This window comes from Cervus canadensis, chromosome 21 (assembly GCF_019320065.1).
Source record: "Cervus canadensis isolate Bull #8, Minnesota chromosome 21, ASM1932006v1, whole genome shotgun sequence".
Classification (NCBI taxonomy): domain Eukaryota; kingdom Metazoa; phylum Chordata; class Mammalia; order Artiodactyla; family Cervidae; genus Cervus; species Cervus canadensis.
In genome coordinates this window covers 46,403,851-46,413,166 of record NC_057406.1, presented here as the reverse complement: position 1 = coordinate 46,413,166, position 9,316 = coordinate 46,403,851, and positions in this window count along the sequence as shown.

Here is a 9,316-nt window from a genome sequence, read left to right as displayed (position 1 = left end):
TTAGAAAGTGTTCTAGTTTCATTCTTTACAAGTGGTTGACCAGTTTTCCCAGCACCACTTGTTAAAGAGGTTGTCTTTTTTCCATTGTATATCCTTGCCTCCTTTGTCAAAGATAAGGTGTCCATAGCTTCGTGGATTTATCTCTGGGCTTTCTATTTCTGTTCCATTGATCTATATTTCTGTCTTTGTGCCAGTACCATACTGTCTTGATGACTGTGGCTTTGTAGTGGAGTCTGAAGTCAGGCAGGTTGATTCCTCCAGTTCCATTCTTCTTTCTCAAGATTGCTTTGGCTATTCGAGTTTTTTTGTATTTCCATACAAATTGTGAAATTATTTGTTCTAGTTCTGTGAAGAATACCATTGGTAGCTTGATAGGGATTGCATTGAATCTATAGATTGCTTTGGGTAGAATAGCCATTTTGACAATATTGATTCTTCCAATCCATGAACATGGTATGTTTCTCCATCTGTTTGTGTCCTCTTTGATTTCTTTCATCAGTGTTTTATAGTTTTCTATGTATAGGTCTTTTGTTTCTTTAGGTAGATATACTCCTAAGTATTTTATTCTTTTTGTTGCAATGGTGAATGGTATTGTTTCCTTAATTTCTCTTTCTGTTTTTTCATTGTTAGTATATAGGAATGCAAGGGATTTCTGTGTGTTAATTTTATATCCTGCGTATGTCCTCATTTTTAAGTCTTTGCTCTTTTTACATAGAGGGAATACTTTCATAGGAGATGAAAGATTCCAAAGTACCTATGTCCCTATGACAGGTAATGAGATGCTAACGAAGCCAGCCTCATACTAGATAGAGAAGGTCTACCAGCACAGTTATGAGTTATGGAAGGATTTCAGAGAGAAAAATTCTTCTTTAAAATGTCCTCACACCTCCTCAATGTGGTGTTGGAGAAGACTCTTGAGAACCCCTTGGACTGCAAGGAGATCAAACCAGTCAATCCCAAAGGAAATCAACCCTGAATATTCATTGGAAGGACTGATGCTGAAGCTGAAACTCCAATACTTTGGCCACCTGATTCAAAGAGTCAACTCATTAGAAAAGACCCTGATGCTGGGAAAGATTGAGGCAGAAGGAGAAGGGGATGACAGAGGATGACATGGTTGGATGGCATCATCAACTCGATGGACATGAGTTTGAGCAAGATCCAGGAGATAGTTAAGGACAGAGAAGCCCAGCGTGTCACAGTCCATGGTGTTGCAAAGAGTAGGACATGACTGAGCAACTGAACAAGAACAACACACCCCTATACTTAAACTCACCTTAAATTTCTCTAATGGGAGCAAAATCTTTCATTTTACAATTGGCAACATTGTGTTAAAGGGAAGTACTCTTAGAAAAGACAACAGATTAGCTGTAATTCCCATGGAAGTACAGATGACATTATTGTCTGTTGTGTGTGGGCAGGATAGCTGGAGAAGGAAGAAGGGGACAACATAATGGAACTGTGAACTTGAAACAGGGACCAGGTGACAGCCCAGGGGTTTTGTTTGCTTACTTGTTTGGGGGCTTGGGGGGGGTATTTTTTATTTTAACAAAAAGTTTTATTTTAATTGAAGCATAATTGCTCTACAGTGTTGTGTTAGTTTCTGTACAACCGTATGAATCAGCTGCACATTCACATAGATCCCGTCTCTCTTGTTCCTCCCTCCTACTCCCCTATCCCACCTTATAGGTCATACAGAGTGAAGAAAGTAAGAAAGAGAAAAACAAAGGCTGTATATAAACACATACAAACAGAGTTTAGGAAAACGGTACTGATGAACCTATTTGCAGGGACGGAATGAACAAGCAAATATAGATAATGGAGCTGTGGACACAGTGGGCGGAGAGGGTGGGATGAAGTGAAGCAGTAGCACTGACATATATGCACTACCATGTGTAAACAGATAACGGGGAGGGGGGGGGAAGCTGCCACATAAAACAAGGAGCTCAGCTCTGTGCTCTGTGAAGGTCGAGGCTAGTGAGGGAGGAAACAAGAGAATGAAAAGGTCCAGAAGAAGGTCGGTAGTAAGAATGACTACTGTGGCTGACTTCACACCTATATGGGAAACAGCTGTAGGTGCAGAGATGTTCCCCAGAAGCCTTCTTGAGCAAGGCAGGGCAAATCTAGTCACTGCTTTGGTACAGTTATCTAATAATCACAAACTTTTCTATAAAACCCAGCACGAAGATGTCCAAAGATGTCAAAATTGCTCCAAGTACCTTGCTGCCATTGGTGGTTTCAAAAAGCATATTTTAATTCTGTACGGGAGCCCAAAACTACAGACAGCTGAACAGTTATTTAAAGGAGAAACCCAGTTTTAAACACCGACTTATTTTAATTTTTTTTCATCATTCAGAGGTAATGTCTCTGAGTTTAGAAGAGGGAGGGCTGTCATAGAAATTTAGAACATGTGGGACCACTGCTTAATGTGAGCATAGGAAGGGCCTCTAAACAGGAGAGGCATGAGTGAAGAGGGGCTTCCTTTATATAGGAGAAAGACTATAGGTTGATAAAATCAAGAGCTGCTTTTATAAAGAGAGCATCACTATACGGACAGGGGAACGTGGGAGCTGTCAACTACAGTCCCACACTCTGTAGGAGATGTAAGGAGGGATCACAGGTGATTAGAAGTGTTTTGAGCTAACTGACTCCCCCAGGTAAGGTTAAGCTTAGCAAGAAGACCCCTGCCAGACTATCGCTCCAGCTTTGATCTGCACTCAGTAAGCAGCTGGCATCATGACCCTTTATCAAAAGCATGTGTGAGTGGATGAAAAGATAAAGAAGAAGACAGTAGGTAGGAAGTATCCAGGTGTCCATGGCTAATTGCATTAAGCCTCACTTGTCCATCTGTGCACCACACGGGGTCTTTTTTTTCCTTTGTATATGAACATCGTTGGCACAGAGCAAAGGCCAGGGAGGTCTGCACTTCCTTCATCAGTAATGTGGAAATTTACTTATTTTCAGACATCAACTGTACTGCACTGTTACATTGTCACCACATTCTCTCATGTTCCCTGCAGGGAATGCCTTTTAATAATGACCAGCTATTCTAATAGGATTATTCTTGGCTTGTTTTTAAATTTATTCAAATTTAAAATCAACAAGCAGGTAAGAGATAGCAAGAGTCTCAATTAAGGTAAAGGTTTTTTTTAAAAAAATAATAATAACATAATTCCAAGAAAAAATATGGGAGTTAAAATCCACAAGACTTATTAATTGGATTTGGTTGAAAACTAGGGGGCTATGAATTGGGTGACTGAATAGAGGCTGGTGCCACAAATGAGAAGAAAAACTGACTACCTGCAGAACTTCAGGTGCCTAAGGGACACTATGAATAAAGACCAAACTCTACTGTGGCAACAAATAGCCCCCAAATCTCAGTGGCTTCACAAACTTTTATCCCTTGCTCATATTATAGCCCATTGCAATTTGGGCAGTTTTCCTAGAAGCTCCCTTTCAAGGAGTGACTCAGGAATCCAGGCTCCTCCTGTGTTGAGACTCTGCCATCTTGGAGAATTTAGCTTCCAGCCACGAGGACAGGAACATAAGGGACTGGTGCATATCATTTCCATTCACATCAATCCATAAGCTAGGGTTCATTCCCAAAGTAAATGCAGGAGGGGCTAGCAAGTATAGTCCCCCTGTGTGGCCAGAAAGAGGGCAAGATAGGATAAGCATCTAGCATTTTCTGCCACAGACATCCAAGTAATAATAAAGTAGATAGCTGAATAATCCAACCTGGGGCAAGAGGGGAAATGTGTCAGAACTGGAGATGTACATTTGGATATGACTAACTAGTTAAACCTAGAAAAATCTACCAGATCAACCAAGGGGAGGATATATAATAAGAAAAGCTATTCGCTTTCCTTCTTTTCACAGCTATTTGTAAGGCCTCCTCAGACAGTCATTTTGCTTTTTTGCATTTCTTTTTCTTGGGGATGGTCTTGATTCCTGTCTCCTGTACAATGTCATGAACTTCCATCATAGTTCATCAGGCACTCTGTCTATCAGATCTAGTCCCTTAAATCTATTTCTCACTTCCACTGTATAGTCATAAGGGATTTGATTTAGGTCATACCTGAATGGTCTAGGGGTTTTCTCCACTTTCTTCAATTTCAGTCTGAATTTGGCAATAAGGAGTTCATGATCCAAGCCACAGTGAGCTCCCAGTCTTGTTTTTGCTGACTGTATAGAGCTTCTCCATCTTTGTCTGCAAAGAATATAATCAATCTGATTTCAATGTTGACCATTTGGTGGTGTCCATGTGTAGAGTCTTCTCTTGTGTTGTTGGAAGAGGGGGATTGCTATGACCAGTGTGTTCTCTTGGTAGAACTCTTATTAGCCTTTGCCCTGCTTCATTCTGTACTCCAAGGCCAAATTTTCCTGTTACTCCAGGTGTTTCTTGACTTCCTACTTTTGCATGACAGAATGTGGTCCACTGGAGAAGGGAATGGCAAACCACTTCAGTATTCTTGCCTTGAGCACCCCATGAACAGTATGAAAAAGCAAAAAGATAGGACACTGAAAGATGAACTCACCAGGTTGGTAGATGCCCAATATGCTACTGGAGATAAGTGGAGAAATAACTCCAGAAAGAATGAAGGGATGGAGCCAAAGCAAAAACAATACCCAGTTGTGAATGGGACAGGTGATGGAAGCAGGGTTCGATGCTGTAAAGAGCAATATTGCATAGGAACCTGGAATGTTAGGTCCATGAATCAAGGCAAATTGGAAGTGGTCAAACAGGAGATGACAAGAGTGAACATCAACATTCTAGGAATCAGTGAACTGGATTCATGGACTGGAATGGGTGAATTTAATTCAGATGACCATTATATCTACTACTGTGGGCAGGAATCCCTTAGAAGAAATGGATTAGCCATCATAGTCAACAAAAGAGTCCGAAATGCAGTACTTGGATGCAATCTCAAAAATGACAGAATAATCTCTGTTCGTTTCCTAGGCAAACCATTCAGTATCACGGTAATCCAAGTCTATGCCCTGACCAGTAACGCTGAAGAAGCTGAAGTTGAACAGTTCTATGAAGACCTACAAGACCTTCTAGAACTGACACACAAAAAGATCAACCTAGATAGCATATTAAAACACAGAGACATTACTTTGCCAACAAAGGCCCATCTAGTCAAAGCTATGGTTTTTACAGCAGTTATGTATGGATGTGAGAGTTGGACTATAAAGAAAGCTGAGCACCAAAGAATTGATGCTTTTGAACTGTGGTGTTGGAGAAGACTCTTGAGAGTCCCTTGGACTCCAAGGGGATCCAACCAGTCAACCCTAAAAGAAATCAGTCCTGAATATTCATTGGAAGGACTATGCTAAAGTTGAAGCTCCAATAATTTGGCCACCTGATGCGAAGAACTGACTCACTAGAAAAGACCCTGATGCTGGGAAAGATTGAAGGCAGTAGGAGAAGGGGACAAGAGAGGATAAGATGGTTGGATGGCATCACCGACTCGATGGGCATGAGTTTGAGCAAGCTCCAGGAGTTGGGGATGAACAGAGAAGCCTGGCATGCTGCAGTCCATGGGGTTCCAAAGAGTTGTACACGACTTAGCAACTGAACTGAACTGAATCACACACATGTGAAATTTAGGCACAAACAGGTAGAAATACAAGCTCGGAAAGATAAAGATTCCTACACCAGATAATGTTGCCAAGCTTTCTTTATTCATTTATTCATTCAGAAAATATATGAGTGCTTCAGAGACATCATCCCTGCTCTCAGGGAGCAATTTTCTAAGAAATGAGAAGTCAAGCACAGCACAGAGGTCTTTAACTTCCAACGCACAGGCTGGGGAGCTAAGCATAAGCTATGCTCTCCTCAACACACACTTCCCCACCCAGTATCTAAGGGGGATACATTTCAAGTCCAGAATTCATGGGCCCTGTCAGGGATAGAGGAGCCTGGCAGGCTACAGTCCATGGGGTCACAAAGAGTTGGACACGACTGAGCAACTAATACCTTAAGTTTTTAAGACACGTGAAAAGGTGATTTTCCATTTTTGAGAAGGTGAATTCCCCCATCTTTTTAGCTGAGTAGGTTAGTAATTAGGTTCTTCATCACTTTGTCAAAAATAGAGCAAGAAAAACTAAACAAAACTAGACTTCAATGACCTGTATTCCATCAATATGAAGAAAATGGATAAGGTGACCCAATTTTTAAATCCTTTTTAAGACAAAGAGCTCAATCTTTTCACTTACAAAAAAATACCTGTTTTTCTTTTAAACTGATCTATTTATCAATTTACATAGTCTAATATTCTTATTATAATAAACCATAGAACTTAAATGGATTCTATGAGATTATGAATATGATCATGTAATGCAAATTATCAAGGAAAAACTATATCACAATAAAGTAAACTAGCTTACTATTTTACTTTTTAATTTCTATTTAAGTACATTCTTTACTCCCCTATAATTATCAGTAAAATTAAACTCTCTTTTCCAATTATACTGAAATCAAATTTTTTTGCTGTTGAACCCCTCTGAGCTCTCTATAAATCTTCTTTAACAGGTAAAATAAAAGCCATATCTGGCACCCTATCAGTCTCCAACAGTGTTATTACACATTGTATACAATAAAAAGATAGTGAGTTGTTTTTTTTTTTTTTTAATTTTCAAAACCCAACTTCAGAAAAGATGCCTCCCTAATGATGTTTTTCTCCTGTTACTACCAATAATCATACAAAGTCAAGTCTTTTTACTTCTATACCCTCAGGGTCTAATCCAGGACCTGGGTCATAGTGCATATTCAATATTTGGTTGTTGAATGATTTGAATAGATAGAAATATATAATTTACTAAGGATAGAGTACTGAACTAGACATAAGATTCCTCCTATCAGGAAGCCTACATTTGCGTGATGAAGGATGGAAAAAGCAAACAAGTAAATACAATAATTTATTTTGGCAAGAGATTGTAGCTACTAGCATACTCTTGCCTCTCAAAATAGTCCTTATTTATACCATTTAAGGTCATCCTCTTTAACCAACTAACAGCTTCAGGAAGAATATGGTACGATAGAAGTGGGCACCTTACCAGCCAGTTTTGTCTACTGAGGCCTGGTGATTCACCTTGACCAGCCTTGCAAGCTGTTCTTTAGTAAACTGATGACCCACACCAGCCTAATTCCAACAAAGCAACTGCTAAAATAGCCTGGAAATGTCTGGATTCTGCTGGTCTCTCACATAAGGCTGGAGAGTCCTCCAGGGCAAAACTTAATTTCAATTATTCTGCAGGGCAGAAACTAAACACTAATGTTATCTGTGTCTATAGATGTAAAATTGCAAGGGTTCACTTAAGAATGTTGTTCTGGTTAGCTATATGCATGCCCATCTCAAATGTTTTGCACACATAGTTTTAACTTCTCCCCATTTGATTGAAGGTAACAGTGGTCTGAGGCAAAACTGAAAATCAAGACAAGTCTGTCTTAGATAGCCTCCTCATCTTTGGGCATCTCTGGTGGCTCAGACAGTAAAGAATTTGCCTGTATACTCACATACTCACTGTATCCATCACGGTTTGTTCAGGAAAATGGAAACCACTCTAGATATTTCAAGTAGACTGTAGTTTAGTTCATACTATTGAATGTTGCCAAAGTCATTGGAGGGAGGCTTGAGAAATGGTAAGTAATGAGTCCAACTGGAGCACTAAAGAAAACAATTGTAGAGGTGAAAGGAGGAAGATTAAGGTATTGAATAAAGTAACCCTGAGTTACTCAAGGAACAAAAATTGCCTGTTGAAAAGCCTATTCTAAAGCTCTTGGCCTTTTTGAGGAATTCTGGCTTCAAAAGCAAATTTCTAAAATGTAAGCCTTTCTCAGTACTTGAGAAAAGTCTTTAAAATTCCATGGAAAATAACTATTTACTCCAAAAATATCATTTGCTATTTGAAAATAGAAGACATAAAGCTAATATCCAGCACTTAGAGGACTGTTTTAAGTGGAAAAAAACCTTCCAAAGATCAAAGATAATACAATAATTAATTTCAATTTTTGCCTTTTATTGTCATTTGTATGTGTGTTAATCACTCAGTCATGTCTGACTGTTTGTGACCCCATGGACTACCATAGCCCGCCAGGCTCCTCTGTCCATGGAGTTCTTTGGGACCGCAGGTAGAAATATACCCATTATAACAACACTAGATCAACAGTCTACCTTCTCACATTCAAGAATTTGACAAAATCATTCATAAAGAAATTTACACAGAATTGCTCTGTTACTTTAAATATAAAATTAAATTTGAAGGGAAAAATTTTAATTATAATACAGTATAGTTTAGAGCTTACATGCTTCTAGAACCAAAACATTCTGTTTCTCTATTTTTGGTTGCAACATGTACTGGTGGTTTCTAATTCTCTTTGAAGCTCTGCTCTTGCTGACACTCCCCACCATTACAAACACCTATGGCAGTCCTTTCTTCCAGAGCTGCACAAAGGATGCGTCTCTTTTCACATGGTGTTTGGTCCTGACTGGCTAAGAAGGCAGCCATCTCCACAGCTGCGGAAGCAAAGCCTCCATAGGGGCTGTGACACTCCCCATGCCTTTTCCTAAGTCAAAATAAAGAAGGTTTTCTGTGCAGGTGCTTTGACTATGTATTGTCCCCAGAAAGACTTGTTACTCATTAAGGAGAAAAATGGTTTTCATACCTGTCATCTGGTTTTTCTGTTTTCCTTGCTTTGTCAGTATTTGTATACAAAATGGTGCACCATCTTAAACACCTTCAGGATCAACTTCAAAAGGATAGTAACATGCTACATCATTCCACTAGGACAAAGCACAGATTTATCATCCAGGTCCCACTTTGACAGAGAAAAAGACTTTATGACACTCCTATCCTTAAGCATTTCCATGAAAGAAGAACTAAAATGAGGAATCAGAGCAGAACCAAATGACATTTAAAATGATAACAATACAGGGGTTTTCCAGAATGACCAATCCAAGTAAAAGCTTTAAAAATTCTATTCATTTACATAACAGCAGCAACCGGATACCATGGCTCATCCGAGACCACAATGTGGAGGCTCCAGTAACAAAGTATCTTGTCCACAATCTCATAAATTTCACCCAAATATTTGTAAATATGTAAGGCTAGAGTTTCATAATAATGATAAACATCATGAAACTACTAGAGATTTTGTTGTTGTTGATGACGATGATGATGATATTTCAAGCAACAAAAGTAAAAAGTAACTTCAACAAAAATCTCCCAAAGGGAAGGAGGAAGTTTGTTGAAAGGGGAATGAAAGAAACGCCAATGTGTTTCGGAAAGAGCAGCAACTGGGCAATGCCAA